The 18,419-nt window shown below is 41.6% G+C and overlaps 1 long non-coding RNA gene across 1 annotated transcript in view; it reads right to left on the bottom strand.

Moving 5' to 3' along the window:
• Positions 1–1,108: 1,108 nt before the first annotated feature.
• The window catches only part of LOC108541899 (uncharacterized), a 232,669-nt gene continuing 215,358 nt past the window's right edge, over positions 1,109–18,419 (bottom strand). The window contains exon 4 of the long non-coding RNA XR_001889108.1: positions 1,109–2,220. This is a non-coding gene — a long non-coding RNA (uncharacterized LOC108541899). The remainder of the gene's footprint in view (positions 2,221–18,419) is intronic.

Below are 18,419 nucleotides of genomic sequence, written 5' to 3' on the forward strand. Positions count from 1 at the left end.
GCAGGCTCGCTGCAGGCCAGCAGGGCCCCATTGAGGTAGAGGAGGGGAAGGGGCTGGCTGCAGACCAGTTTTACTTCTTAAATGGGTCAGAGGAGCCAAGGGGATGGAGAAGAGCCAGACATACACAAAAATACTGTGGATCTCAGGCCTGTTAATATGTTAGGGTTACCTGGGACTCCATCCTCATGTCTCAAGAGTCTGATTCCATTGACTACGATTGGGCATGGGCTTGGATATGTATTTTTAAAATCTTCCTAGGTAATAGTAGGTGTGCATCCAGGGTTGAGAATCATTGTCCTAATAGAACGTATGTGGAAGGAGCCCCTGCCATCATCCCATGCACTCCACTAGATACAATGATCAACGAGGGGTAGTTCTTACCTTCCAGAACCTCTCATTTTCCTGATAGAGAAGGCATGATAGCAACAGTGCTGTTTGTCAAGGGCTGCAGGCACTCAGAGGATGGAGAGACCAAAGGCCCAGGGTTCCAGAGACCTTTCCAGCTCCATGAGTGCCCTGGGTTCAGAAGATCACCCTGGCAATTGTGAAAGAGGCAACATAGCAGAAACATGGATGTTTGAGAGGCCTCTTTTGAGATTGCAATAGATCAAGAGATTATACAATAAAAATGAAGCAAGGTGGCTAGGGACACAGATTGCTCATTAATTCGCATCCTTCAGGGTTCAGCCTTAGAATAACAAGCCTTCTTCTTGAGAGCAGGCTGCCTGTGGTCTGCCTGGGCCATATGTGCGGCCTCCACTGGGGGCCATGGTTCTGTGTGGAGGAGCTCAAGCTTCTTGAGGTCGTGCTGAGGATGAGGGGAGAGGATGAATATCAGGTGCACAGCTTGGCCCCTGGCATAGAGTGCCTGCTTGCTAGGTGTTAGGTGCTGCTGCTGCTGCTGTTGGTTCTGAGAAGCAAGAAAGATGCAGCAGCATAGGTCTCTCCTTGGCTTGTTGGCTTGAACTCTGACTCACTTGTGTGAAAGCAGAGCTTTAGATGATTTGTGATGGGCTCACAGTTTTTCAGAAATGCCACAGATATTTTACTCCATGTTTTAATCATCAGTAATTGGCAACAACAGCAAAATGCTGAGGATACCTGAACATTCCATCTTAATGAGTTTTATTGATAGACCAAACCAGGATTCAAAACCAAATAAGCATGTTTTCCATTTCCTTTAATCCTCATAACTACTTTGTGAGATACATTTTATAATCCCATTTTATAGATAAGAAACTGAGGTTAAGAGAAGTTAAATAATTTTTCTTATGTCAACTTTTAAGTAACAAACGAAGGATGAAAACTCAAGGCTCTGGTTTCACATCGGACTCTGTTTTGATTATACTACAGCAAGATTATGGTGCTTTTTGCTTTTAGAGAGAAAAGGAGGAAAAAAAGCATAATTCTCAAGTCAAGTCCTTCAGAGGAACATGCCTACAAGATGTCTTTGTGGTATAGAGAAATAGGGTTATACTAGTTTGAGTATTCTTGCTGGGCTCTATTGTCTAGAATAGTCACTATTTCTCTTTTATAAATGTGGAAAATCTGTTTTCTGAAGGTGAAAGTAAATTAACATTCACACCCTGCAAATTTATTTTTCAAGGGGCCTATACGATACTCTGAAGACGGTGAAAAAATAAGAACTTCTGGACTCAGAGTCATGTTTTTTCACAATTTAACTGTGCGCCATGTATCTTGGATCAGTATCCTCATTGTATGTTTTATGTGCCTGCAGACAATCCATGAAATGACATGACAAATATTGGCCATGAATTCCTTAAAGTTGCACTTGTGCCTTGCGTTTGACAGCTGACTTTTGACTAAAGGAATGAAAATGTTGGAGGAGATCAATATTGTTGAATTCAAAGGGTAACAGAGATGCTATGCTGTACTTAGGGAATACCCTTGGAGGATGACAGCCTTTAAGAGCTACAGTCTGACAGGGAAACGGAGCCTGAGAAGGGAAGGGAGGTGTCCTCATCTTTCCCAGGGCCTGGTGACAATGTTTTTTAATATAATATAAGTGCTGGATGCCTTTACTCATCTTAATTTCAAATTGATTCTTCATTTTGAATCAGTTAGACATTGCGCTGTAGCAGTCCACACAATATCACTTGTCTTCTGGGCCTTCCTGGAGGTCATATCTTGGCAGCACTTCCAGCTGACTTGCAATTATCTTCACTCGCTTTTTAAAGAGGCATTTGACAAGCAAGTTCACTGCAAAGAGAAAGAAATGGTTGCTACATATTTTTCCATGACTATCACAAACAAATTGGTGTCTCAATGAAGCTCCTTTCCACTTGGCAGCCTCAACTCATTGATGATGATCATCCTCTGTTTGGGACACATTGATGGAGATCACATTGATGGAGATCATCCTCTGTTTGGGACATTGTGATGGACAGTGTAATAGTTTCAAGGCTAAATAAGCCCCAAGCCTTGCCTTCCAGATGGAAGCATTGTAGTAGGAACTAAGAGATGTACATAAATAACAATAGCACAATGGAGTCTCCATTGTTTAATAACTATGCGCTGCTTTTAAATCACAGGAAACTTTATCATCTTGGCCTTGGACATATGTCTTGCCATCCATACTATTTAAAATAGGTTTGGCCAAAGATAAAAAGGTAAGAGATAGCATATAATTACACCACTAACCACCCTAAGTCCTCCAAATTCTGCTGCTGGAGCATGAGAAATTTTATTAGAAGTGTTTCTGAACACAAGATGTGAAATATCAGGAACTGTGAATGATGAAGAACTAGAAACACTCGTATTTTGTAATGTAGGGACATTCTGATATTATTTTAGGCCTAAGAGTTCCTTATCTAGATTTAAGTTTCAGCCTCTTAAACGATATTTCGGATCAGTTAATATTTATGAAATACCTACTATGTGCTCCCCACTTAGCTAGGTCTTACAGGGGAGGTACAAAGATAAATAAGAATTTTTTGACTTTAAGGAGCTTGCAGCCTTGTGAGGATATAAAAAACAAATAATTTCAATAGCTCCTGTTGGGTACTTTAGATAAGAAATCATGTTGGGCCCTGTCTTGGCAGAAAAGAGGGGTTTATGGCCCAAGTAGCGGGTCAGAAAGGCTCCCCAGAGAAGCAGCTGTTCCTCTAATCCTTGAGGGTATTAGAAAGGTGAAGAAAGTTGAGAAGGGAAGTCCAGGTAGAGGGAAAAAGAAAAGGCATAGAAGACAAGCATATGTGGTGTTTAGGGAGAATTCTTGACTTTGTTTTCTTAGAATTAAGTGCGACTCAAGAAAGGTTACCAGAGGGAGGTAGGTCAGGCAAAAGGAGGCTTCAGGTAGCATGCCAGGTGTTTGGGCTCCATCGTAATGGAATTGTACTGAAAGTCTCCATGACTGCAATGTAGAAAAGACTTAAATGAAGCAAGGCAGGGGTGGGAAAACAGGAGCCCAGTTCAGGAGGCTACAAATAAGGGGTTATAAAGGCCTGAGTTAGTGCTGTGAAAATAGAGGTGAAGGAAATGGTAAAATTGGCAAAGTTGAAAACTGATTGGATCCAAATATCAAGAAAGAAAAGGTCTAAAATGGCTCTGAGGTTTGGAGCTTGGATGACTGGATTGATGGTGGTATCATTTACAGGCCTTGGAAAGAACAGAGAAGAGAAGGTTGGGGGAGGGAGAGGAAAATCTAATTTGGGATAGGTATTGAAATAAGAGGTGTTTGTGAAACAACTGGGAAGGTGTTGACTAGGAAACAGGAGGTTCACATCTGAACTTCAGAGAAGAGGCAAGGGCTGAAAATACCAGCAGAGACCCTGTCTTCTTCTAGTCTGCCTCTCTTAGATCAGAGCTCAGGAAGGAGTAAGCAAGAAAGTAAATAATACATGTCTAAGATTGATTGCTTGGGGGCTGTGGGAGGGAACTATTTGCTCTAAAAGAGAAAAGAAAATCTTTTAATATTTTCTATGCCTTAAATTCTGCATTACAGAAAAATACTTCAGACTAGAACAGAAGTTGGCTGTTAATCTCAGCCTGAAAGCATTTTTTCCACTACCTATATTTGGTGTCATTCAGTTTATTTTTAGACACCATTGGAACTAACTTTGGAGAGTCTTCTTTTGGAGTTTGTCCAGGGGCAGGTGACCTGGATAGTGAAGTATCTGGAAATTCTTTCATATGAGGATTAATTTAAATACTTGCAGATATTTAGTCAGGAGAAAGACACCATACAAATACACAGAGATAATTGGCATACATAATAAAGGCTTCCTTCAAATATTGAAAGGGTCATCACATTAAAAAAATAATAGACTTATTGAACATACCTCCAGCTGATCAATGAGTGGAAGTTATATGCAGGTAGAGTTCACTTTTACTCAATAAATGATCATTCAACACCCAGATTTAGTATCCTCCTTTCTAATATAGGAGTCTAACAAGGAACAAGATAGATAAGGTCCCTGTTCTCCTGGAGTTCATATTCTAGTGATGAGGAGACAGATAATCAACAAGATAAATGACTTTATACACTGACAGGTACTGTGGGGAAAGGAATGTAGTATTAAGAAACAGAGTAAGACCAAAGGGGGAATGTGAGGGCGGGGGCAGAGCTCTCTAGGCTGGGTGCTGGGGAAGTCCTTCCAAGGAGGAGACATTTTGAGATCAGAATGACAAGAGCCAGCCAATTTTAGAAAGAGCTTTCTGGGCCAGGTAAACTCAAGTGAAAAGGCCTTTGGTCAGGACTGAGGCTGAGCTATTGTAGCAAGAGAGCAGGGTGTGGCTGAGGGAAGGTGAATGGGAACGTAGTACCAAGATGAAATTGGATGGGTAGGCAGAGGAAGCTCAGAAAAGGCTTTTTGGATTTTGATTGTGGAGGGAGATTACTATGTACATTTTGCATGGGCAGGACTTGTTCAGGCAGCAAATTATCTAAAGTATACTTTTAAAAGATCACACTGGCTATTGAGTACAGAACAGAGTATGTGGGAGTTTACACAGAACAGTATTCGAGAGGACAGAGGACAGTAGATTGGAGCAGAGTGGTAATGTGGTAGAGAGAAATGGATTGGTTCCAGAAACATTTAATATATAAAAATCACGGGATTTGCTGAAGAACTGGATGTTGATGGGGCCATGAGGAAAAGGGGGAATGAAGGAGGACTCTTAGGTTTCTGGCTTAAATGTTCCATTGGATGGTGCTGCCATTTGATAAGATAAAGAGTGGGAGGAACAGGTTGTAGACAACAGAGAGGGTTAACAGTTATGTTTTGGATATATTATATTGAAATTCCAATTTGACTCACACGTGGATGTATCATGTAGGAAGTTAGATGCATGAGTCTGGAGCTCGGGGAGGAGGTCTTGGTTAGAGCAACAAAAATCAACACATAGATGGGACATGAGCCATGCGGGTAGGAATGGAAGGAAACAGAAGAGAGACCTCAAAACTGAGCCTTACAAGTGTTTAACATTTAGAGACCAGTTAGAGGAAGCAGAGCCAGTAAAAGAGAAGGCCAATCATATAGGATAAAAACCAGGAGAAGGTGGCATAATGAAAATCAAAAGAAGAAAATAATTAAAGAAGAGGAAGCCATTCAATTTAAGGAAAATTCTGCAAAATTTAGATTTAGCCTATCATGGATGGAATCTCACAGTCCCCTGTCAAGGGAACAGGGCACATTATGTTTCATATCTCTCCTCTTCTAGATGATAAAAACAATGTATCTAGATGATAAAACAATGTACACCAGCAGGCAAATGCCACCCAGGCCAGCACTGACTCAGAAGAAGGGACACAGAGATGTCTATCAGTTGCTCAAGGCTTGTCCTCTGGACACTCTTGTTACAGACATTACTGTGTTCTTAGAGACTCCTTTCCCTAATTCTGAGTCCTTGCCTTGTTCTCAGGTCTTCAGGGATTTTACTGATTCTTGCAGTCATATGTCTCAACCAGAACCACTCTGGTTGTCTATCGATGTCCCGCCCTGGCCTGAGCAGACTACTACTTCCAAGATTTAGTTAGGTCCTTGTCCAATGCTACCTCTGCCTCCCTTGCCCTTTCACCCATCATTACCACCATGGTTACTTCCTGATTATAGACCAATTCTCAGATACAGATCCATGCATCCTGTATGACCAGGCCCTTAAACTTTGTCCAGCACCATAGATCTTTCTAGATTCCATCAGCTAGTTGCATCTGGTTTGGGACAGCTCACAGTGCCAGAACCTGGTTCTGATCATCATGAGTGAACAAGCTTACGTGCGAAGAACCATCTGGAAGGGGGTCCTACCTTAAAGAGCAACTCTCCCATGTGAGAATGTTGTCTGGATAGCCTTTGAGGACTCTTCCAATGTAAGAATCTGGGGCGTTTTCAAATATAATGTCAAGAAATGAATCTCGGTTCCTTTCTAGGGAATCATTTAGAAAGCAAACAAACATTTAATGAAATACAATTACTTCTCCTTTTCTCTAGCATATGATTATTCACATTCTGAAATTCTGTTTCTGTATTTCTCTCATATGTTTTGTTTTAGGTTGAGGGATCTCTTATTTGCTGACAGGATATTTTGCTCCAGGCTAGTATATTGCTACTCAGGCAGAATTCTAAATGACAAGATTGTATACAAGAATGTACAGTTTCTTCCGGTCAAAGCTGACCTCCTAAAATTTTCTCGTATGTCCTAGACACTCAGTAAAAACTGAATGAATTGAACTGAAGCCTTTTAAAAAGTGGCTTCCTTGGTAAGGCAATGGTTGGCGTTTGGTGTTTATTACCAGGATCTGGCCTGTGATGGGAAGAGGAGTTTTTGTGAAGCACAATCTCTGTTTCTCTCATCTATCCTCCTGTCAACGTTCAGATGACAGGTTGATACTTTCCTGTGTGTAACTAGAATGCTGACAAGAATCATAAATTATAGATTTGGGAAATCTCAGAACATTTCTACACTTTTCTAGTAAGCGGTATCATCATAGTATGTGTGTGTGAGGCGGAGGCATGTCATATTGCCTTGTTCCCTGTCTCCTCCCACAGCCACATTTAATGCAATGTAGGCTTACAAAGGCCTGGGTAGGGGAAGATACTTTTGTATATCTAACACAAAAGTCATTTGTAGTTTGCATATTTGTGTTGTTTGACCCAAAGAGGGTTGCTAAAACATTAAAGGCCAGGCATTCTCCAGTCCTCATTGTTCTCTATTGCTCCTCACCTGCCTCATCCATTTTTGCTACCTGCTAGGCATGTGGATGCCTTTAAATGTATAAACCTGGTCTACAACATGATAGACCAGGAATCACAGCAGTGCTTGTAAACTGTCATAAGTTTTATTTGGACTGCAACAATGTAAACATCACAAAGTTTTAAGACACAAAGTTTTAAGACAGAAACAAATTTAAACCATAACCAGTTTATTGAACAAGCTAGAATCAGCAAGGGGCAGGCAGAAAGCAACTTGATTCCTTCTCGCCCATTTATACTCCCTCTATGGAATTGTTCTTCCCCACTCCAGGATGGCTCTCGTGTATATCATTACTTCTCCTGTCAATCTCTGTTCTTAATTTTAAAAAAATATATATATACACATACATGGTTTTTAAAGTAAAAAGTCAAACCCAGTTTGATGTCAAAACTTCAACCTCTCATCCAATTTAACTGCCCCCATGGCTTTGCTCCACAGAGTTGCTGGACTTTCACTCAGGTACAAGAGCCTGCAATGAGGAAGGAGGATGAGATTGGTTTTTATTTATTTATTTATTTTTTTGCCTACTTCTGCATTTCTTCTTCTCTATCTCTTTCTTGCCGTCTAAATCCTGTTCCTGGTTCCCTCTTGGGCTGATCTCCGGAGAAGAGTGTTCAGAGAAAAGGCCACCATCTTTCTTTGCTGGTGTGTTGGTATCACAGCACTGGGGCCCTCTGTGTGTCACAGCTCAAATGTAGCTTCTTCCCTGATTGGTTCCTTTGTGGGTCCCTTACATGTCTCCCCACTGGGAGCTTCCCATCAGCAGTTCCCTTATGTAGGAAGTGTCCTCTCCAGTGGGTCTCTTATGGTTCTACTGACATCCCCTGGGTTCCAGCCCATTGACACAGACTCTCACTCTGGTGGTACCTCATCTCTCTAGAACATCCTATAGGGAAGATGCCTTTCAAGAAATCTCAAGACTCGCTACTTTTGTCAGGTTTATGACCCACAGGAAAACAAAACCAAATAAAACATTTGGTCCTGGTGGCTTTAGAAGTGCAGGCCATTTCCAATTAACGTTTGCCCTGCTGCCACTGATGACTCCCCACAGCCTTTCATCCATAGACATTTTTAAGTATGGTCAGGGAGGCAACAGTTTCTGAGTACACCAGACTCCAGAGATACAGATAAGCCCTCCTTATTGGCTTGGAGAAGGAGGAAAGTCCCCCTACTCTCTCATGTCAGGAGGAACAGCAAACTGACCATCTCCCAAGCCTCTCACTCACTACCAGCTCTCTCACAAACTCTTACATATTTTTTTTTTTTTTTTTGAGATGGAGTCTCACTCGGTCGCCTAGGCTGGAGTGCAGTGGTGCAATCTTGGCTCACTGCAACCCCCGCCTCCCGTGTTCAAGCAATTCTCCTGCCTCAGCCTCCTGAGTAGCAGGGATTATAGGCGCACTACCATGTCTGGCTAATTTGGTACTTTTAATTTTTCACCATGTTTGTCAGGCTGGTCTTGAACTCCTGACCTTGTGATCTGCCAGCCTTGGCCTCCCAAAGTGTTGGGATTACAGGCCTGAGCCACTGCGCCTTGCCTTTCTTATGTATTTCTTATGTCTGATGTTGCCTGAAGTTACCTGATAGGCTAAGTAGACAAAACTGGAGTTAGTTGATGGGTGAAGGGGGCAAAATGTCTCTCTCCAGGTCTTGCCTAAATGGTACACTGCCTCACTTCAGGAAGCAGAGCTACTCCCATCTATTATTCTCAGCTGTTGGCCTCAGCAATGAAATAAGAAAAGCAAGCACTCTTTACATCCTAACTTCCATTAAATAAAAACCCTCCTCCTACCAAAAGCCAACTTTTTTTTTTTTTTTTTTTTGCTTCTACTTTGGATCTCATTCTCCGTTGACTTTTAAAGGAAACCTCTCCCCTCTCTTCCACACAATCTCTCCCTCTCTACTGAAACAGTCCCATTAGTCTCCTATCAGAAAAAAAAAGTGGTACGTTCTCCCTTGACCCCACATACTTCTCTAGTTATTGCAATATTTTTCTGCTCCTCTTCACAGTCAAACTTCCTAAAAGCAATCTTCCTCTACTCTCTGCATCTCCAATTTACTCTTCAACTAACGCCTGACTTCCGTTGCCATTACTCAACGGAAACTACTGTTGTCAAAGTTAACAACCTCTGTGTTGCCAAATGCAATCTACACTCTTCCCTCCTCTTCTCTCTTAGTGTTTCACCAGCAGTCAGCTTAACTGACAAACTTCCTATAAGAAATGTTTTCTTCTTTTGTCTCCAGGATACCTCACTATCCTGGATTTCTTATTTCACTCTTCTTATTTCCTTCTAAGCCTCTTCTCTTCTAACTGACCAGGACTGTTAGATTTCCCCAGGGCCTCATTCTGGAATATCTTCACTTCTCCAGTCTTTCCTGGATGATGTTATCTATTCCCACAGCTCTAAACACCCTCTGTATTTGAAAGGATCCTAAACTGCTAGATCTAGCCCAGAACTCTCCTCTCTCTGGTGTGGCATATTCAAATGTTTACTTAACGTGATGTGTGGAAGCCATCTCACAATTAAAATATTCAAATCAGAAGTAAATACTCCTATGAATGCTATTTCTCTCTCAGTCTTTCCCATCTCAGAAAGCAACAATGTCCTTCCTTCCTGTTATGAAAGCTAGAAATCTGGGAAACGTTCTTATTTCTTCTCTTTTCCTAAGGATACAATATAGTCCTATGTTTATTGATAGGCTTTCATGTATCTAGCCCTGGATACCCCTGCTGCATTCTCTCCCAGCTCCTGCTTGTTCTACCTGCAAAACAGAGCCCTCATCTGGTGATGTCTTTCCCTTTCAATTGCCACTGTCTCAGTCCAAACCTCTGCCATTTCTAGCTCAAGCATCTCAACTGCCTTCTAGTTAACCTCCCTGCTTTCACTCTGGCCTGAAACCTGATCCATTTTCCACCTAGCCTACAGAGCAATTTTTAAAATATAAGAATTTTACTATAACCCAAAATATTTCAGTTGTTTTACCATTGAAAATATATGAGTTATAACATATATATGTTATATATATAGATATAATTGTTTTATAATTGAATATATATAACCCACCTTGGGTAAACCCTGGATGCCAGTCCCTGGACACAGATCCCACCTTCACTCACAGCTCTCTAGCCATGTAAGGTCTTTTATCCCTAGGAGTCAGCCACCTTTTCTACCTCAGGGCTTTTGCACTTGCCAGGCACTGTACCATACACCCTGCTCACTCTCATCCTTCAGGTCTCAGCATAAGATCATCTCTTCTGAGATGCTGTCTCTAACCACCTTCTATAAAATAATGTCCCCTGCCATTCTCTATCTTGGTCTTCTATTATTTTCTACATAACTCTCATTACAAACTTTCTTGTTTGCTGTTTGTGACTCCCTCTGGACTGTAAATTCCATGAGGGCAGATAACTTGTCTGGCTTGCTCACAGTTGCATCCTCAGCACTTACTACAGGGTCTGTTGATAGAAGGGATGCAAGAAGAATAAGTTACAAGAATGAATTGGTGAACAGGGGCACAGCTCACAAAGAGACAGCTCACTCCCCAATTGTCCTTCCAATTGCAGTGTGTTTGAAAATTATAGCATGAAAGGAACAGAGAAATATGTTGGAATATTGGAAACATTCATTCAGTTCACCTCTATTTAAGGACTATTTATTTTCTAGATGCCCAGCACTACTGTTCTCACTGAAGATATAACTGTTAACATGGTGTAATGTCTCTGTCTTCATAGAGCTTTTGTTCTCATGAAGGAAACAGACCACAATATATTTAGCAAATGCAGATATAAATAATATTCTTCCCTAAGATATACATTAAGAAGAAAAGTAAGCAGGCAAGAGGATAGAGAATGACCATAGGGAGGCCATTTTAGACTGGCTGGTTGGTAAGGAAGCCCTCTCTGAAGAGGTACATGTGAACAGAGATGCAGGGAAAGGGCATTTCTGATGAAGACTCAGCAGGTGGGAAGGCACTGGGGTGGGAATAAGTTTGAGAAGCTGAAAGAGTAGAGAGAAGATTGAAGATTACCAGAATAAAGTGAGACAAGAGTAGGAAAAGTTGAGGTTGGAGAAGTGGTCAGGGCTCAATCACAAGGGGTTTTAGAAAACATGGCAAGATGCTAGAATTGTGTTATGAATGTGATAGAAAACTTTGTAGGGGTTACAGCAGGAGGACAACCTAATCTCATTGACATTTGACAGACCGTCTCTGGCAGCTTTGTAGGAATTGACTAGAGGCCACTAGAAATAGTAAGCCCAGTTAGGAGGCCATTGTGGTAGAGATGAGAGATGACCTGTAGACATGGAGAAAAGTGCACAAGGAAAAGATATATTTTGAAGGTAGGATCTAGGCAACCTGCTGGACAGGCTACAGGTGTAGGCAAGTTTCAGGCAAGGTTTTACATTTAAGCCTGAGCAAATGGGTGCGATCTATTGTGAAGAGGAAGCCTGGGGGAGAGCATGTTGGGGGTAGTGGTGAATAAAGAGTTCTGTTTTGGCCATGTTATGTTAGAAGTGTATTGAAAACAGACACAAGCCACTTTGATAATGCACAATTCTTAGGCTGACTGTGGTAGACAGCTATAGCCATGTAAGGAGTTGAAATTGGTGAATCAGTTACTGCCTTACAACCTCATTACCAAGTTATAATGAAAGCAAGTCTCATATCTGATTTTACCACATATGCAGACATAATGTCATTAACAAGTAGGCATAGAGCAATTTATACGCCTCTCTGTAAGCCTGATGCAATCCCAACTCACTGTCCTTCTAGGTGTTCCAATAACTGCATCAAATGAGGAGTTCACTCAGCAGAAGGTAATACTCCAAGGCAAGGTCAGACACCCAGAAATCCTTTGCCCTAATGGCTGGAAACGGCAGTGTTTAAGAATTAAGCTTTTACACTGCCGGTGGGAGTGTAAATTAGTTCAGCCATTGTGGAAGACACTATGGCAATTCCTCAAGGATCTAGAACCAGAAATACCATTTGGCCCAGCAATCCCATTACTGGGTATATACCCAAAGGATTATAAATCATTCTACCATAAAGACACATGCATACTTATATTTATTGCAGCACTATTTTCAATAGCAAAGACTTGGAACCAACCCAAATGCCCATCAATGATAGACTGGATAAAGAAAATGTGGCACATATGCACCATAGAATACTATGCGGCCACAAAAAAGAATGAGTTCATATCCTTTGCAGGGACATGGATGAAGCTGGAAACCATCATCCTCAGCAAACTAACACAGGAACAGAAAACCAAACACCACATGTTCTCATTCATAAGTGGGAGTTGAACAATGAGAACGCATGGACAAAGGGAGTGAAACGTCACACACTGGGGCCTGTCGGGGGGTTGGGGTGAAGAGGAGGGAGAGCATTAAGACAAATACCTAATGCATGTGGGACTTAAAACGTAGATGATGGGTTGACAGGTGCAGCAAACCACCATGGCACATGTATATCTGTGTAACAAACCTGCACATTCTCCACATGCATCCCAGAACTTAAAGTGAAATAAAAATAAATAAATAAGATTTAAATTCACAGTTAAGGTCAACATCTGGCTGAATTTAACATTCACAGTTGACAGTTTTACTCTCATTAAAAAATGTTTGGCATTTTTTCGAAGCAAAAAAAATAAAACTTCATTTTAAAATTGTATAAATAAAAAAAAAGAATTTAGCTTCAGGTACTATTTCTAAAGGTACAGCCTATGGGCCTTGAGAGCTTCTGATATTTTATTTTTATATGGGTAGAAAACGTCCCTACGACATTTTAGCCAATTCCCATATCTTGATTACCTCTAATTCGACCTATAAAAGCCCATTTCTAACATCCATTATGCTGATTAACAAGCCACTAATTTCACAAATGAAAACCCGGTTTTGACTTCAGCATGCTAATTAGCAAAATGTCTGGTGTTGATCAGAGTTAAAGATAGCTGAAGTGCTTGTAGTAGCTGCCTCTGGAGGATGGCCTTTCTGCAGTGAAGCCAGCTGTAGTGCAAATTCCTGATTAAAGCAACTCTGCAGCTTAAAGTAACCAATATACACTTTTGGAGCACACTTTCTATGTTATAGTATTATAAAGTAGATGACAAACAATGTCACGAGTTGCCAGGTAGACACCCACACAGAGGCATCTTGGCGGTAGCTAGATACATAAATATGATGCTCAGGACTGCAAGAGTACATTTTTGAGTCCTTGGCATATTAATGGTGTGTAAAGCCATGAACCTAGATGAGCTCATCGAGAGTGAGTAGCTAAGAGAAGGAAAAGAGGTCCAAGGATTGAGACCTGGGACACTCCAACATTTAGGAGCTAATTAAAGAAGGAGGATATAGCCAAGGAGATCAAGAAACAGCTAGTTATATAGGCAGATGACTAGAAAAGCATGTTGACCTGAAGGCCAAGTGAAAAAAAAGTTTCAAAAAAGAATGATCAAATGTGTCAAGTGCTATAAGAGACTAAGTAATAGGGATTGAGAACTTAACATTGCATTTACCCAGACTGAAATCACAAATGTCTTGATAAGGACAATTCCCATACAATAGCAGAGATGAAAACATGATTGGCATGGACTAAGGAGAGAATGGGGGACAAGGAAATAGAAACAATTTGGGCAACTCTTTAGAGTTGCTTTCCTATACAGGGGAACAGAGAAATGGAGCGGTAGTTGGAAAGTACCAGGGGTCTAAGAGGTCTTTGTTGTTGTTCTTGTTGTTATGTGAGATATTATAGCATGTTTTTATGCTGGCAGAACGGATCCATCAGAGAGGAGAAATTAGAAAGCAAAGAGAGTGCCCCCTCCTGATGCTATGACACAGAAGGGGGAGGGCCATGCTGCTATCTATGATGTCCACCCAGATTCCCTGCCATCAAGATAAATTTCTAATCTAGAATTGAAGAAGTCCCCTAGTAATTCAGTGGGATGGAGAAAAGTAATTTACAAAAGAACTTGAATTCTAAAATAAAAGACTACCTAGGAAGACACACCCCAAGCCCTGCATCTCTAGACCATGGGCTAGGAGTGAATGAGAGGCTTCTCCTCTGTTACTCACTGGCAGTGGGTTTTGCCTGACAAATGTTCTAGTTGGCCTGAGCCACAAGTCCCTAATCCATCCTGAGCAGGGATTATATCAGCCTCAGCAATTGCAGAAACAGCCCCTGGCAACAAGATCAGGAATCTGCCAGCATCTCAGTGAATGTACAGAGAAGAAACAGCTCACCACAAACCAGAGAGAGGAACCCCAAGGTCCACTGACTGGGTGCTGAGGCTCTCCTTATGTCTTCTTAAGATCACAAGTCTCACATTATTAACTCAGAAGCCTCCGTGCAAATGATAAACACCGCAAACCCAGAAAAGCCCAGGAAGCAAGGAAGGTAATTGTGACCTATTCCCCCACCCCTCTGTACACCTGAAACTCCTGGCCCTCTGGCTCCAGGATTAGATATGTGCACTTCCAGCCTCACTCTTGCCAATGCTGCTTCTGTCATTCCATTATCACAGTCAATTCATTCCTGTTTCAGTGACCCTGAGAAGGGACTTCAAGAGGAAATGTGATCTCACAAAGGCTCCTTATATGTCCCTAGCTCTGCATCCACATCCAGCTTGATTTAGCCAGGAACTTAACATCTTTAATCGAAACTTTGCAGCTCTCTTCTTGTTGCTAACCTCTCTGTTCTCTATACTCCAGTCTGTGAGGCTAATCTTCCTGGAAGAAATTTAACCTCATATTCCCTGTCGTCAAATAAATACTATCATTTTTTCTCCATTGCCTGCAGACTGAAAACAAATACTTTGTAAGGGATGTGTGATCCTTCCTAGACTGCCCCACCTCTTCCAAGCCCCTTTTCCCCCTTCCACTTTGCTCCCATGGAACTGGCAGCCCAGGTGTCAAGTGTGGTAGGCTCTTGCACAAAGGCACAAGCTGTTTCCTTCACCAGAAATGCACTGTCAACCCTTGCTATCTGGTGAGCTCTTATTCACCCATCAACACCCAGCTCAAATGCCACTCCCTCTCTGAATTCTGCTATAGACATTGTTGATTACCTGCCCAGCATCTATTCACTTCTTGTTTCGCTTTCTATACCATGTACGTGATTCCAGTGAAGTGTATTTCAGGGAAGGGGTCTTTTTTTTTTTTTTTTTTTTTTTACCAAAGCCCATAATGATAATCCTGTTCCTTTATATCCCATGTGAATGCTGTTGTCCCCGGAGTGGGTATGTGACCTGTACTGAATGAAGGAAAATAAGTTTTCACAATTTGAGCAGAAGCTTTTCTCTTTCTTATGTTAGACACAAACAAGAAAACTATTGCCCAAGGTGATGCTTCTGGCCATGATACCACATCCATTAGGTGAACTGAGGTCAAATTAAGCCCACACAAGAAGGCAGAGCTGAGAGGGGAGCAGAGAAATGGAATCAGAGCCCTGGTCATACTGTAAGTTTTGCCTACCATGACTTGGACATTATGTCTTGTGAGATAATAAATTTCATTTATTGTTTACATCAGTTCGAACTGGGTTTTCTGGTACTCGTGGCTAAATGCCTCCTACCTGATGCATCCACTCTCAGTTACATAGCATCAGCATTCCTCCATGCTCCCCTCCCATAGGACTCAGTCATAGTACATTTATATGTGTCTCTCTATGCAAGACTGTGACCTCATCAATATCTGTGTATCTTTAATGTCTCACACAGTTTCCAGCACACAGTAGGTTGATGTGTGTAGAAGTTATAAACAAATGAATGGACGAATTCCTTGGTAATCCCAACAAACCACTCCACTGGGTTATAAATTATTAAGAGGAAGGTAACAAAAAAGAAATAAAGGAAGAATCCTTTCAAAGAGAACAATGCTAATAACTGTAGAGATATCAGTGTTTTGTATTAATTAGTATCTTCAAGTTCAGTTTCCTATTGTGTCCCTTCTTGCAACGGGGACAGGAAATTGTGGCAAAATTAAAGCAGATGAATCTACCTCAGAGCTTATGAAGAGTTCAGCTTTCTTGTAGTTTTGAATCTTGTCTTCAGCATTCACCAGCAATTTGACCTTGAGCAACCTCTCTGAGCTTCACTTCTCTGTGATTTGGGGATGATGATATCTCACAAGGCTGCCTGAGGCTTAAAAAAGGTTAAGTCTGAAAGAACCTATTGTAGTTCCTGGGTCAGAACAAATATCTAAGATCATACAGGTGTGGAAGATAGACAGCCTGCTATATTTTTGTTTGTTTTAATTGAGAAAGGTTTTCTTAAGAGAGAAGCTCTCTCAGCTGTCACTCTCCCAGAGCTAAGTTCCTTTATTTCCATCTCTATTTGTGTCTGAGCTTAGCCTAGATACAACTACAGAGATGAAGGCAGGACATTCCTTATGTTGTGACAGGAGCATTATAGTTTTCTAGTTAAGAAAATAAAGTGGGCCGGGCGCGGTGGCTCAAGCCTGTAATCCCAGCACTTTGGGAGGCCGAGACGAGCGGATCACGAGGTCAGGAGATCGAGACCATCCTGGCTAACACGGTGAAACCCCGTCTCTAATAAAAAATACAAAAAACTAGCTGGGCGAGGTGGCGGGTGCCTGTAGTCCCAGCTACTCGGGAGGCTGAGACAGGAGAATGGCGGGAACCCGGGAGGCGGAGCTTGCAGTGAGCTGAGATCCGGCCACTGCACTCCAGCCTGGGCAACAGAGCAAGACTCCATCTCAAAAAAAAAAAAAAAAAGAAAAGAAAATAAACTGGAACAGAAAAAGTAGAAAAATTAAGTAGGAAGAAAGGATGGAAATGTCTATTCACTGAACCCTATTGTAGCTGGGGCAGCTGTTTCCCAGCCTTGAATACAGTGGGATGTGTATTATTACCCCTGTCTTACAAATAAGGACACCTAAGCTTAGGGAACATAAGAATTTATCCAAACCACATGACTGGTCAGAGGCAGAGGTGCCAATCCAAATCCATTTGGTTCCAGAGATGATGGGGAGGCTACAGAGATTTGGGACAATGGCCAGTACCTAGTAAGAGAGCCAGAGTCTGGGGTCCTAGTATACCTAGCAGAACCACGGGAGTTGAGATAACACAGCCAGCTTACTTGCATTTTCCCCTGAGTCCTGAGAGAGAATGATCCATTAGTAATTTAATTCATTCCCTGAAGTTGGTGCAACATAATTCCCTAACAAAGTGTATTCAGGCCAGTCCACAGGGGGACCAGAAAAAATGAAGTAGGACTCGCAGAAATCATGTTCTTTACATGAAAATAGATCAGGCAGTGTGGGAGGGGGCAAACTGAAAATAGCCTGAGGGAGTGAGAGACAAAACATGTGAAACAGTGAGAGGGAGGCTGAGACAACTGTGATGTGGTGAAGAAAGGCCACTATGCAGAGAAAGGAGCAGAGGAAGGGAAGAGATGGAATGATTTTTTTTTTCAGGATTCTGTTAAGCCATCCATTCATCCCCTAAGGCAAAATCATTCCCCAAAAGACAGAGTATTTGAAATTATGTCAACTTACTTAAAGTACCACTTCCTTGGTAGTCTATCTGCCCTTCCAGAAACACTCATTTCATGAAAGAAACAAATAAATAACTAAATAAATAAATAAATGGGTAGATAGATAACATTTTCCCCAGATTTGAAATTAATGCATCTTTATTATATAAAGTTTGGAAAGTACATGAAAAAAATCACCTATCCCACAGCATGAATATTACCACCTGCTCTGTGTGTGTGTGTGTGTGTATCTCCACAATGCTGCAAAGTAACAAACACATGTTGCTAATGTTTCTGAGGTGTCCAGAATTACCTGTATTCTAGAGGACATCAAATTTTTGTCTTCTCAAAGACTTTGAGTCTTCATCCTTATCTCTCCTGCATCATAAAATAGACTTTAAAAGATATTAGGCTGGGCGCGGGGGCTCAAGCCTGTAATCCCAGCACTTTGGGAGCCAAAGCAGGTGTATCACTTGAGGTCAGGAGTTCGAGACTAGCCTGGCAAACATGGTGAAACCCTGTCCCTACTAAAAATACAAAAAATTAGCCAGATGTGGTGGCAGGCACCTGTAATCCCAGTTACTGGGGAGGCTGAGGCAGGAGAATTGCTTGAGCCCAGGAGGCAGAGGTTGCAGTGAGCCAAGATCATGCCACTGCACTGCAGCCTGAGCGACAGAACAATACTATCTCAAAAATAAATAAATAAATAAATATA

Source organism: Rhinopithecus bieti, unplaced genomic scaffold, assembly GCF_001698545.2.
Source record: "Rhinopithecus bieti isolate Rb0 unplaced genomic scaffold, ASM169854v2 scaffold_20101, whole genome shotgun sequence".
Lineage (NCBI taxonomy): Eukaryota > Metazoa > Chordata > Mammalia > Primates > Cercopithecidae > Rhinopithecus > Rhinopithecus bieti.